At 36.2% G+C, this 14,792-nt stretch overlaps 1 protein-coding gene and 1 pseudogene across 2 annotated transcripts in view; both read left to right on the plus strand.

The window, feature by feature from the left end:
- The window catches only part of COL4A5 (collagen type IV alpha 5 chain), a 285,432-nt gene that overhangs the window by 208,432 nt on the left and 62,208 nt on the right, over positions 1–14,792 (plus strand). The gene's annotated exons all lie outside the window — the stretch shown is intronic.
- Positions 5,718–6,584, plus strand: LOC105888008 (annotated as a pseudogene).

Below are 14,792 nucleotides of genomic sequence, written 5' to 3' on the forward strand. Positions count from 1 at the left end.
AAAATTTAGATTCAATCAAAAGGCCACACTTCAAGGCCACACCTAGAAGGCCACATGTGGTCTCAGGTCCCCCAACCCTGATCTAGGGCCTTATAATCATAGTAAGGGTTTTTACTTCCAAGCAAAAAGGAGAATGAATGGAAAGGGTAAAATTATTGTAAATTAATTTTAAGAAATATAACAATTCCTGTTTAAGAAGTAGATCATAAAGGAACAAGGGTGAAAGCAGGGGGACCAGTTATGATGACACTTAAATAATACAGGTTAGAGGTGTTCGTGGCTTGGATCACAGTAGTGGCCGTGGTTAGATGGAATATATTGTGTAAGTCAAGCCAGGAACATTTTCTTATGGAACATGAGCGGAAAAGAGATGTCAAGGATGACACCAAAGTTTTTATCCTGAGCACCTAGAAAAGTAGAGTTATTACATACTGAAATAGAAAGGATTTTGGAAAGAGCAGGTTTAATGAGAAAGATCAGAGCTTAGTTTTCTGATTATATATATATATATATATATTTTTTTTTTTTTTCCTGAAATAGGAAATTTGTCAATTGAGTGTGGAAAAAGAAGAAGAGGTAAGGGAAGTTTGAGGCCTGGCTTATAGGGTTTTGGATTAAAATGGTTTTTGTTTGTTTATTTGTTTTTTCTGAGACACAGTCTTAAGCTGTCGTCCAGGGTAGAGTGCATTGGCATCATAGCTCACAGTAACCTCCAACTCTTAGGTGCAAGCAATCCTTTTGCCTCAGTCTTTCTATTTTTTGTAGAGACAGAGTCTTGCTTTTTGCTCAGGCTGGTCTCAAACCTGTGAGCTCAAGCTGTCCACCTGCTTTGGCCTCCCAGAGTGCTAGGATTATAAGTGTGAGCCATCGTGCCTGGCCTAATTTTTTTTTTTTTTAAAGAAAACTTAAACATCTGAAGATCAGCCCTGTTAATTTTTCTTTTTTCAACAGAGACAAGGTCTCACTCTTACTCAGGCTGGTCTTGAAATCCTGAGCTCAAGTGATCCTCCTACCTTGGCCTCTGAGGATACTAGGATTCACATAAGTGAGCCACCACATCTGGCTAAATTTACATGTTTCTTACAGTATTTTCATGGTTCCATTCTTTATAATAAATTTTCATCTTTAATCCATATGAATTTTTTTATGCATTGTGTGAAGTGAGGGACTTTTTTTTCTAAATAAATATCCAGTTGACCCAATTCAATTTGTTATACACTCCATTCTTCACTCTCTGATTTAAAATTCCATTTTATGAAAATTTCCGAATTTATTCATGCATATTTTTTTCTGGACTGAGTGAATTTTATAAGTCATCTGAATTTATAATAGATGGTGGCAAAAGAATATGTTTCAATTGGTAAAATGTCCCAAGATATATTCAACTCTTCAAGCAAGAGTCTTTAAATTTTTCTCTTTTCTTTCCTTTCCTTTTCTTTTTTTTTTCTCTTCTTTTCTTTATAGATATGAGTCTTACTTTGTTGCCTAGGCTAGGCTTGAACCCCTAGGAAGAAGTAGTATTCCTACCCTCAGCTCCTGGGTAACTATAGCTACAGATGTACCACTACCATGACTTAACTTTTAGTTTTTCTGTGTGCCCTACAAGTATAGTTCACAAAGGAAATTCTCCCCTAAATTTGGACACTTACAGAATTGGTAAAATGAGAAAATATTGTAAAGTAGCCTATTGTTTCTTTCGGATGGTATTGCTATGTTTTAGAATAGTGACATATTGAAAAAATAAGGTTTTACAGCTGATTTCTATTTGGCAACAGTGATTCTTGCTTTGCATGGAAAATTGGCACAGTTACCGTGACTTAGTTCAGTAACACCGATCCACAATAATATGATTTAGGTATTAGTTACTATAGTATATTAGCTCTGCAGTCCGTAAATCACCACATAAATAATAGATATGCATCATGATCAGTGAACCATCATTTCACTTCCTTCAAATGCTACTAGTGATTAGTTTGTGCACTGCCAGCAAAGCAAATAATTGTGTGTCTCCTTGTCTCCTACTGCTAAACCAATCAGACATTTTACAAAAATGGATAACCAAAAGATAAAACTGGCCAACAAAGAAGAAAGTGCAATAAAAACAACGCAAAGTAATAACACTGGATGTAAGATTTGAATGTAAAGTAAATCTAGCTATAGAAGAAATAGCCAACCATAGCAATGTAGATACTGCCACCATTTGAGAGACTCTGGATACTTAGCCAAGGAACTTAGTAAAGGTAGATCTTAACTTGGGCTGGGTATGGTGGCTCCTGCCTGTAATCTGAGCATTCTAGGAGGCCAAGGCGAGAGGATAACTTGAGCTCAGGAGTTCTAGACCAGCCTGAGCAAGAGTAAGACCCTGTCTCTACTAAAAATGAGCCAGACATTTGGCAGATGCCTGTAAGTCTCAGCTACTCAGGAGGCAGGAGGATCACTTGAGCCCAGATGTTTGAGTTTGCTATGAGCTAGGCTGATGCCATGGTACTCTTGTCTGGGACAATAGAGTGAGACTCTGTCTCAAAAAAAAAAAAAAATGGTCAACATAAATGAAGAAAGTGACACTGGGTGAAAAGATGACAGTCTCACAGAAGAAGTGTCACCATAAAAAAGATCTTCACCTTAAAGGAACTCTTGCAGATATTTTACAGGTTTGAAAGTATAAAGGTTAAAATGTTAGAAACTGACCAAAATTTAGAAAACACTGACAATTTCTGTGCCAAGGCTTAGAAAAGAGGTGTGCTCCATATTATAAGTTATATGATGAGAAGGGAGACATTGTTTAAACTACACTTGGTAAGATTTTTACAAAGGAATAAAGTACTCTCACAATGTTTCTAAAATGAGTGTCAAAATATTAGTTTTACTATTATTTATTCCCCTGTACATGTATAGCTGATATTAAGAGAGATTTTAATGTTTTTACAAAAAATGTTAAAGGTCATGGGATAATGATAATTTTCCCCATTAATTATTAAAGCCGCCTACATAGTTTTGGCTTACATTTCATATTTATAGTCCTACATTACCGTGTAAACTAAAGAATGCCTATATTATAAAGAGGAGAAGAAAAGTTTCAAGAAAACATAATAGTATTATTGGATAATGATAAGAATAAGAGAAAGATCTATAATTACTGAATTGTTCAGAAGTACGGATATGGTAAAAGATCAGCTCAGTAGTTTGTTTTACAAATGACACAATTTATGTATACTCAAAACGCTTGCACAGGGAGTCAGTTGGTAGAAGTTTGAGCCCTGGGTCTGTATAAATGACCTTATTAAGTCACTTAGTTCTTCTGTATCTTCGTTATCTTTCACTAAAATGGATATAAGAAGAGATATCCTACCTTTTTTCAGATTAATATAGGGGTATATACAATTAGGTTACAGTGTTTGCATTTGTTAGGAAAAATCTGAGTTGTGGTTGAATCCTTCAGTCGGGAGGCGTGAAATATACCTCTATATTATACTTGTGAGGTTGGAGTTTACTGAGCCCCTTCTCCCCCTTCTTGAATTTAATTTTTTTTCTCTTGTGTGGGCTTGTAGTTGTTCATCTCCTAGTTTTGAATTAGTATTGAGTACATGGAATGGTTGTTTTTCCATTCTTAAGATACTAGTAAGGAGAATGTTCTTCAGGTCCATCCAGGAAAGTACAAAAGATGTAAAGTCTTTGTCTTTTTTTAAGGCTGAATAGTATTCCATGATACACATATACCACAGTTTATTAACCCATTCATGGGTTGATGGGCACTTTGGTTGTTTCTACATCTTTATGATTGTGAATTAAGGTGCTATTAATATTCAAATCCACATGTCCTTATAGTTAAATGATTTTTTTTTCCTCCTGTGTAGATACTGAGTAATGGGATTGTGGGATCTAAATATAAGGTCTACTTTTAGCTCTTTGAGGATTCTCCATATTTCTTTCCAAAAAGACTACATTTATTTGCAGTCCCACCAACAGTGTATAGGTGTTTTATTCTCTCTTTATCCTTGCCAATATCTGTAGATTTCGGATTCTGTGATATGAGCTCTTCTCCCTGGTCTTAGGTGATATCTCAAGGTGGTTTTGATTTGTATTTCTCTTATGATTAGGGACAATGAACATTTTTTCATATGTTTGTTGGCCTTTCTTCTGTCTTCTTTGGAGAAGGTTCTGTTCATTATTCTTGTCCAGTAATTAATTGGGTTGTTTGATCTTTTCTTCTTGATTTACTTGAGTTCTCTGTAGGTTCTGGTTACTTGCCCCTTTTCAGATTTATAACATGAGAATATCTTCTCCCATTCTTAAGGTTCTGTTTGCTTTGCTCATTGTGTCCTTAGCTGTTCAGAGGCTTTTGAGCTTGATCAGGTCCCATTTGTTTATTCTTGATGCTGCTGCAATTGCCTATGAAGTCTTCTTCATAAAACCTTTCCCTAAGGCCTATATTATTAAGAGTGTTTCCCACACTTTCTTCTAGAGTTTTTATCATTTTCCATCTTAGATTTAAGATATCTTACATTTAGTACAGAGTTATTACAAGGCCTTATTGATATTAAAAAAAACACTTTGTAAAAAAAGAAAAGAAATAGTACTTGAAAAATTATAAAACACTCTATACATATTATTTCTTTATATTGAAAGTGGGACTGAAGTCGACGATGTCTAAGATTTCAGTCCCAACTCTTAAATTTAATGACTCAGTGGAATTGTATGAATCTGTAATATTCTTTTAATGTGGCATAACGATTCTAGCCCTCATTACACCTTCTGAAAATCTAATCATATGCACATACTACAGATTCAGTGCAGTCATAATTCCTGATGGCTTTTTTTCTGAGATTAACAAGTATATCCTAAAATTCACATGGAAGTGCAAGGAACACAGCATAGTCAAAGAAATCTTGAAAAGAGCAGATATGGAGCACTCACTCTTCCGTATTTTAAAACTTACTACAGAACTACAATAATCAAGATTATGATACTGTTATGTGTAGATGTAGAGATCAATAAAATAGATTACATTCCAGCAATAAATTCATACTTTTTTGGCCAACCAATTTTTAGCAAATATACTAAGACAATTTTTTTAGAGACAGAATCTCATTCTGTCACTCAGGCTACAGCATGGTGGCACTATCTTAGCTCACTGCAACCTCAAACTTCTGGCATCATGTCATCCTCCTGGTTCAGCCTCCCAAGTAGCTAGGACCACAGGTCTATACATTACACCTAGATAATGATTTTATTTTTTGTCCAGTGTTGCTGTGTTGCCCAAGTCAGTCTCAAATTCCTGGCCACAGTGATCCTCCTGCCTTAGCCTCCCAAAGTAATACCATTACAGGCATGAGCCACCACACCCAGCCAACTAAGGCAATTTTTAAAGAGGGAAAGAATAGTCTTTTCAGCATATGATTCTGGGCAAGAGAATATGGATCTATAAAAGAATGAATTTGAAGTGAAACACAGAAAGACAACTATTTATTTCATATTCTCACTCATATGTGGAAGTTATGAAAAATTGAACTCACCATGGTAGACAGTAGAATCTTGGTTATCCGAGGTTACAATGAGTAGTATGGAGGGGAGGATAAAATGGGCATCACTTATGGGTACAAAAATATAATTAGATATAAGAAATAAGATCTACCCTCATGGGTTGCCCCTCTTAGTTCCTTTGCACCACAGACCCCACTGTAGCTGATGCCAAACCCACTGCCGCCACCTCTGAGAAGATGACTGTGTCTCCCAGGTATGCTGATCTCAGCAAGTCTGCCAGGGATTTCTTCCCCTAAGGGCTACAGATTTGGCTTAATAAATTGATTTGAAAACAAAATCTGAGAATGGATTGGAATTTACAAGCTCAGGCTCAGCCAATACTGAGACCACCAAAGTGACAGGCAGTCTGGAAACCAAGTACAGATGGACCCAATATGGCTTTAATGTTTATGGAGAAATGGAACACCCACAACATGCTGGGCACCAAGATTACCGTGGAAGATCAGCTTGCCTGTGGACTGAAGCTGACCTTCAGTTCATTCTTCTCAGCTAACCCTGGGGGAAAAATGCTAAAATCAAGATAGGGTACAAGCGAGAGCACATCAACCTGGGCTGCGACGTGGACTTTGACATTGCTAGGCCTTCGATCGTGGTGCTCTGGTTCTGGGTTATGAGGGCTGGCTGACTGGCGGGCTACTAGATGAATTTTGGAACTGCAAAGTCCCAAGTGACCGAGAGCAACCTTGCAGTTGGCTACAAGATGGATGAATTCCAGCTTCACACTAATGTGAATGACAGGACAGAGTTTGGTGGCTCCATCTACCAGAAAGTGAACAAGAAGTTGGAGACCGCTGTCAGTCTCTCCTGGACAGCAGGAAACAGTAACACTGACTTTGGAATAGCTACCAAGTACCAAATTGACCCTGATGCCTGCTTCTTGGCTAAAGTGAACAGCTCCAGCCTGATAAGGTTTAGGATACATTCAGACCTTAAAGCCGGGTATCAAACTGACAGTGTCAGCTCTGCTGGATGGTAAGAATGTCAATGCCGGTGGCCACAAGACTGGAATTTCAAGCATAAATGAATACTGTACACTTGTTTAATTTTAAACTATTTTGCAGCATAGCTAACTTCAGAATTTAGAGTAATCTTTTAATGTTGTATGTCTGGGATGCAAGTATTGCTCAATATCATGTTGGACTTCCAGGTTAAAGATGATTCAGCTTGAAGGTGTTAACCTTTTAGAGGTACAGATGAAACTTCATTCCAAAAAAGGTCTTCTCAGCTGTAGACTTGAGGGGAACTTGGTGGCTTCTTTAGAGATGCCAGGTTTCTTTTTTATCTAGAAATGGCTGCAAGTAGAAGCTGATATGTGTAGGCACTTTGTAAATTCATACTGAGTAAATGAATGAAATTGTGACTTCCTGAGAATTGAACCTTGGTTTCCTAACCCTAATTGATGAGAGGCTCATTGCTCAATGGTGTGTAAAACTCACCTGAAAGGGACTTTTTTTTTATTGTGTTAAGACATTTATATTCTGCATTTGGAAAGATTCGCATGTACCCTTGTAAGATGGACCATAGGTGTGGTCCCACCAGTCACCCTCCCTCCACCCATTTTCACCCCTCCCCTCTCCTCCCTCTCTCCCCTGTCCCCATATTCTTGGGCTATAATTGGGCTATAGCTTTTGTATGAAAGCCATAAACTAGTTTCATAGTAGAGATGAATACATTGGATAGTTTTTCTTCCATTCCTGAGATACTTTGCTAAGAAGAATATGTTCTTGCTCCATCCATGTAAACATGAAGGAGATAGTCTCCATCTTTCTTTAAGGCTGCATAATATTCCATGGTACATATATACCACGATTTATTGATCCATTCATGGATCAATGGGCACTTGGGCTTCTTCATAGACGGATATTCATGACTTATTCCCACCTCAGTCCATTATCACCTCTTTTACACCAAAAGGTCTGCAGGCTGTAGTAGCTGTTTCTTTTGTGCCATTTTGGAGTTGAGAGGGTAGATTAATTCCTTCTTGTGTTGTGGTTTTTTTCCCTTTCACCAGAGTATGAAATAGCTTCTAGGATCCCCATGTATAAGCTGGGAAGTCTGTGTGATTGTGATCACATGGTGACAACACTCAGAATCTAAATTAGACTTCTGTGGTATTCTTTTTTTTTTTTTTTTTTTTGAAACAGAGCCTCAAGCTGTCCCCCTGGGTAGAGTGCCGTGGCATTACAGCTCACAGCAACCTCCAACTCCTGGGCTCAAGCGAGTCTCCTGCCTCTGCCTCCCAAGTAGCTGGGACCACAGGCGCCTGCCACAACGCCCGGCTATTTTCTGGTTGCAGCCGTCATTGTTGTTTGGCGGGTCCGGGCTGGGGATTCGAACCCGCCACCTTGGGTGTACGTGGCTGGCGCCTTAGCCGGTTGAGCTATAGGTGCCGAGCCCTTCTGTGGTATTCTTACCACTCAATTTATCTTTTAGCAATTTAATGGGCATATTTTAGATTCTTCCACTTCGTGTGGAATTAGATCCTCCCCTTCAAATGCTGCAATTAATATCACCTAAAATAAAACATGAATAAAATATTGAAACCTAAAAAAAAAAAAAGGAAAGAAGATCCAGTGTTTGATAGCACAATAAGGCAACTATAGTTAACAATAATTTATAGTATATTTCAAAATAATTAAAATAATGGAATTGGAATGTTCCTAACACAAAGAAATGATAAATGTTTGAGGTGATGGATATCTCAATTTGCTTGATTTGATATTACACATTGTATGCTTGTATCAAAACATCAAATATACCATGCATATACAGTAGAACCTCTATAAGTTGTTCACCTAAGGGACTATAACAAACTAGTCAACATAGTCAACATAAGGAACTAGACCTACTGTACTAATTCATACATGTGGTGCATGTCTAATCTATGAAAATTAGGAGGTAGTCAATGTAGGCAGGTGGTTGACTATAGAGGTTCTAATATTTTATACATATATATGTAATTGTTATGGATATGTGTTAATTAAAATTTTTAATAGTGAATATATATATTTTTAATTAAATCATAGCTGTGTACATTAGTGTAATCATGGGGTACAATGTGCTTGGTTTATATACCATTTGAAATATTTTCATCAAACTGGTTAACATAGCCTTCACCGCATTTTCCTAGTTACTTTGTTAAGACACTTATACTCTACACTTAGTAAATTTAACATGTACCCTTGTAGAATATATATTTTAATTCCCATTGCCAAAGCAATAGTTTGAACATAGTGCTAAAATTATTTATTTGTAGATCCAATGAAAGACTGAAAGGTCCCAAACAAATAACAGGGTGGAATGAGTTAAACTAATTTGATTTTGTTTTAAGAAGTTCAGAAAACACTATTTGTTTGTAAAATATCTAAATATTCTTCATCTCAAATTCATTTTATTTTTTTTTATTGCTGGGGATTCATTGAGTGTACCAGGTTATGCTGATTGCATTTGTTAGATAAAGTCCCTCTTATAATTGTGTACCATCCCCAAGAGGTGTGTCACACATCGTGACCCCCCCACCCCTCCCTTTTTCCCTGTCCCCTGCAGCCCTCTTCCCCCACCCTACCCCCACCATGTACTAGATCATCAATTGTCCTCATATCATAATTGAGTACATAGGATTCTTGCTTCTCCATTCTTGTGATGCTTTAGTAAGAATAATGTGTTCCTGGATCGGCAGCCCTAGCACAGTGGTTATGGTACCAGCCACATTCATCGAGGCTGGTGGGTTCAAACCCAGCCTGGGCCAGCTAAACAACAATGACAACTGCAACAACAAAAAGAAATAGCCAGGTGTGGTGGGCACCTGTAGTCCCAACTAATTGGGAGGCTAAGGCAAGAGAATCACTTAAACCCAAGAGTTTGAGGTTGCTGTGAGCTGTGGTGTCACAGAACTCTACCAAGGGTGACATAGTGAGACTCTGTCTCAAAAAAAAAAAAAAGAAGAATGTGTTCCACTCCCATCCAGTTTAATACAAAAGATATAAAGTCTCCATCATTTTAATGGCTGAATAGTATTCCATGGCATACATTTACTACAGCTTGTTAATCCATTCCTGGGTTGGTGGGCATTTAGGCTGTTTCCACATTTTGGCAATTGTATGTTTTTTTAATTTTAAACCATGAATAACCTTTAATAAGCATATTCAAACCATTATACAGTGGCACATTCCATACATTCGGAAAATATTAAAATGAATCATTATAGGTTTATTAACTCAACCTATATGAGTGAGGCAGAAGAAACTATAAGTGCCAAATAATTAGTTAATGACCTTGCCTTAAGTATCTCAGAAAGAAAGAATATTAATTTTCTGATTGCTCTAATATAAAATACACCATTACATCTCTCTGGTTTCTTCATTTCTGCTAAAAGCCAGGCCTCAAACCACTAAGTCACTTTTTCTCAGAGAAATTATGAAGCAGCAGACTGGACATGACAGCATGCTGTATAATGAATATCATACCCTGTTTCTGAGCACAGACCTGAAGCATTGAAACAATGTTAATAATATTCATTTATGAGAAAAGAAAAAGAACAAATTTGGACTCCTACCCCATACCATATACCAAAGTTAACTCCTAATAGATTATTAACCTAAATATAAGAGCTAAAATTATAAAAACTTAGAAGAAAAAGTTACAAAATCCTTATGACCTTGGATTAGGTAATGATTTCTTAGCTATGACACCAAAAGCACAAATAACCACCAACAAAATAAACCAGACTATATTAAAATTTATTTTTTTTCTTTAGAATGAAGGAAATTATTTGAAAATCACATATTAGATATGGTATTAATATTGAGAATGTACATGTCTGTAAACAACTCTTATAATTCAATGAGAAAGCAAGTACCTTAAATTCTAAATATATACAAAGTGAATTGGAACTAACATACGTGTAGAAAACATTTTAAACAACAATAGCATATGTGTACTTTTTGGAAGTGCACATGGTCCTTCTCTAGAATAAAATATATATTAGGCCACAAACCAAGTCTTAATAAATTTTAAAAGGTTAAAATAATACAACACATCTTTTCCAATCACAATGGAATGAAACTAGAAGTCAGTAGCAGAAGGTAAAATGGAAAATCTGTAAGTACGTGTAATTAAACAACATATTCTTAAACAACCAATGTGACAAAGAAGAGATCACAAAAGAAATTAGAAAATCTTGAGGCAAATGTAAATGAAAGTACAACATACCAAAACTTAAAGGACCAAGTGAAAACAATGCTAAAAGGGAAATTAATAGCTGTAAACACTTACATTAAAGAAGATTTCAAATAAAAACCTAACTTAACAGCTTAAGAAATTAGGCTCAGCGCCTTTGGCTCAAGTGGCTAAGGCACCAGCCACATACATCCAAGATGGCGGGTTCGAATCCAGCCCGGGCCCGCCAAACAACAATAATGGCTGCAACCAAAAAATAGCCAGGCGTTGTGGCGGGCGCCTGTGGTCCCAGCTACTTGGGAGGCTGAGGCAGGAGACTCACTTGAACCCAGGAGTTGGAGGTTGCTGTGAACAGTGAAGCCATGGCACTCTACCCAGGGGACAGCTTGAGGCTCTGTCTCAAAAAAAAAAAAATTAGAAAAAGACCAAACTAAATTCAAAGCTAGAAGAAGAAAGGAAATAATAAAGACTAGAACAGAGATACATAAAATACAAAATAGACAAACCATTAAGTAAGTCAATAAAACGAAGAGTTGGTTCTTCAGAAAGAAGACTGACTCAGAATAAAAGAGAGAAGAATCAACTAAAGTCAGAAATAAAAGAGAAGACATTACTAGCAATTTTACAGAAATAAAAAAGCATATAAAATAAATAACTAAATGGAGAACTATGAATATGTATATGCCATCAAATTAGATAACTTAGCTGAAATGGAGAAATTCCTAGAACACAACCACTGAGAGTACATCATAGAAATAGATTATCCAGATATACCTATAGCTAGTTAGGGAAATTGGCTCAGTAGTCAAAATCCTCCCTATAAAGAAAAGCCCAGGACCAGAACTGGTGAAGTCTACCAAATACTTAAAGAAGAATTAACAGCATTCCTTTTCAAACTCTTACAAAAAAATTGGAGAACTCTTTCAAACTCATTTTGTGATTACAGAATTACTCTGATGATAACAAAGACATAACAGTAAAAGAAAACTACAGAATAGTATCTCTTATGAATATCAGTGCAAAAATCCTTAATGAAACATTCACATTCTGAATTTAACAGCATATTAAAAGGATCGCACACCGTGATCAGGTGGTATTTATCCCTGGGATGCAAGGGTGGTTCAACATATACAAATTATCAATGTTTAATGCATCACCTTAATAGAACAAAGGGAAAACCCCCACACAACCGGTCATACCAATGAAAGCAGAAAAGGCCTTTGACAAAATTCCTTACTCTTTCATGATAAAGAAAAAAAAAAACTCCATAAACTAGAAACAGGAGGAAACCATCTCATCTTAATAAAGGCTACATAAGAAAAACCCATAGCTAACAATGGTAATAGATTGAGAGCTTTTTCTCTACCATCAGAAACAAAACAAGTATTCTCATTTTCACCACTTCTTTTCAACATAATACTAGAAGCTCTAGAAAGAATAAGTAGGCAAGAAACAGAAATGAAAAGCATACAAATTGAAATGGAAGAAGTAAAATTATATGCATTCACAAATGACATGATCTTATATGTAGAAAACACTGTAAAGATTCCATACAGGAGAAAAGCTGTTGAAAATAATGATTATATTAATTCAGAAAGTTGCAGAATATAAAATCAACACACAAAAATCAGTTTTGTTTTTATATATTAACAATGAACAATCCAAGAAAGTAATTAAGAAAACAATTAAATTTGTTGTAACATCACAAAGAATAAAATACTTATGAATAAACCTAACCAAGGAGGTGAAGAACTTATACACTGAAAAATACAAAATATTGCTAAAAGAAATTAAAAAATTTGACACAAATAAATAGAAAGGCGTCCTGTGTTTATGGACTGGAAAATTTAATTTGTTAAATGTCCGTATTACCGAAAGTGATGTACAGATTCAATATAGTGCCTGTCAAAATCCCAATGGCACATTTTTCTGAAATAGAAAATTCATCCTCCAAAATGGATATGGAATTTCAAGGGACCCTGAATGGACAAAATGACTCTGAAAAAGAACAAAGTTAGAAGACTCACACTTCACCCTTTTAAAACATATTACAAGGCCAGACATGGTGGCTTCCACCTGTAATCCTGACACTCTGGGATGCTAAGGAGGTAGGACTGCTTGAGGTCAGGAGTTTGAGACCAGCCTGAGCAAGAGCAAGATCCCATTTCTACTAAAAATTGATAAAATTAGCAAGCTGTAGTGCCTCATGCATGTAATCCTAACACTCTAGGAGGCCAAGGCAGGAGGATGGCTTGAGTTCAGGAGTTTGAGAGCAGCCTGAGCAAGAGCAATACCCCACCTTTAGTAAAAATAGGAAAAAAAAGTCCAAGCGTGGTGGTACACACCTGTATTCCCACCTACTGGGGAGGCTGAGGCGGGAGAATTGCTTGAGCCCAGAAATTTGAGGTTGCAGTGAACTATGATGATGGCACTGTATGCTAGCCTAGGCAACAGAGCTAGACTTTTTGTCTCAAAAAGAAAAACAAAAAAAGACAAATAAAATCTTATATATCCAAGAAGGCTATGAACACAATGAAAAGGCAACTCACAGAATGGGAGAAAATAGTTGCAAATCGTATATCTGATAAGTGATTGATTTCCAGAATATATAAAGAACTTCTAGGTCGCAACAAAAAAAATTAAAAACAATTGAAAAATAGGCAAGAGACTGAATATAACTTTTTCCAAAGAAGATGTACAAATCACCAAAAAGTCTGAAAAGATGGCCAACATCATGAATCATTAGGGAAATGCAAATCAATAACACAGTGGAATAACACTTTATACCCATTAAATAGGCCACTATTAAAACAACAGTAAATACCAGGTGTTGGTGAGGATGTGAAGAAATTGTAATATGTGTGCATTGTAGGAATATAAAATCATGCAGCCAATTTCAAAAGCAGTGTGGCAGTTCCGCAGAAATTTAAACATTGTTTGACCATGTGATCCAGCAATTTCACTTCTGGCGATATATTCAAAAGAATCAAAAACAGGGACTCAAACAGATATTTTTACAGCCATGTTCATAGCAGCATTATTCACAATGTCCCAAAAGGTGGAAAGAACTAGATTGTCCATGAACAACAAAATGTGTAAACAAAATCTGGTATACAAATACAATGGAAAAATAGTATTCAACCTTGATATGGAATGATACCATGATACATGCTACAATATGAATGAACTTAAAGACATTATGCTAAGTGAAATAAGTCAGTCATAAAAGGACAAATACTATATGATTCCACTTATATGCGATACCTAGAATAAATAGTCAAATATGTAGAGACAGAAAGCAGAATGGTGGTTGCCAGAGATTGGGGTAGGAGGAAATAGGAAATGATGGTCAAAAGAGATAAAACTTCAGTTGTAGAATGAATACATTCTGGGGATCAAACTTACAGCATGGTGACTAGTTAACTAAACGAATTTCATTCCTGAAATTTGTTAGGAGAGTAGGTATTAAAAATGTTTTCACCACAGACAAAAAAAAAAGTGGTAACTAGATGAAGTGATAGATATGTTAACTAAAGTAATTGTGGATGTAAGAATGGAATTTCAGTTGGTTACAATGAAAAAATCTGTAGAGATTTGTGGTGGTGATGGTTGTATAACAATGTAAATGTACTTATGTGCCTATACTGTATACTTAAAATAGTTAAAATGACAAATTTTATATTTTCTAGATTTTACTACCCTAAAAAGCTATGTAAAAGTGAAAAAAAGCCTGATTTAATCATTCCATAATTTATACATGTCTCATAACATCATTTATGCTTCATACATATATTCAATTATTATTTACAGATTAAAAATAAACTTTTGAGTGAAAAAAATGGGCAAAAGACTCAAATCAGACATTTCTCTAAAGAAGATTTACAAATGGCCAATATGTCGTAAGAAGGTGTTTCACGGCTCAGCACCTATAGCTCAACCGGCTAAGGCGCCAGCCACGTACACCTAAGGTGGAGGGTTCGAATCCCTAGCCCGGACCCACCAAACAACAATGATGGCTGCAACCAAAAAAAAATAGCCGGGCGTTGTGGTGGGCGCCTGTAGTCCCAGCTACT

The sequence above is a fragment of the Otolemur garnettii genome, unplaced genomic scaffold (assembly GCF_000181295.1).
Source record: "Otolemur garnettii isolate 467f Iridium unplaced genomic scaffold, OtoGar3 scaffold00155, whole genome shotgun sequence".
Classification (NCBI taxonomy): domain Eukaryota; kingdom Metazoa; phylum Chordata; class Mammalia; order Primates; family Galagidae; genus Otolemur; species Otolemur garnettii.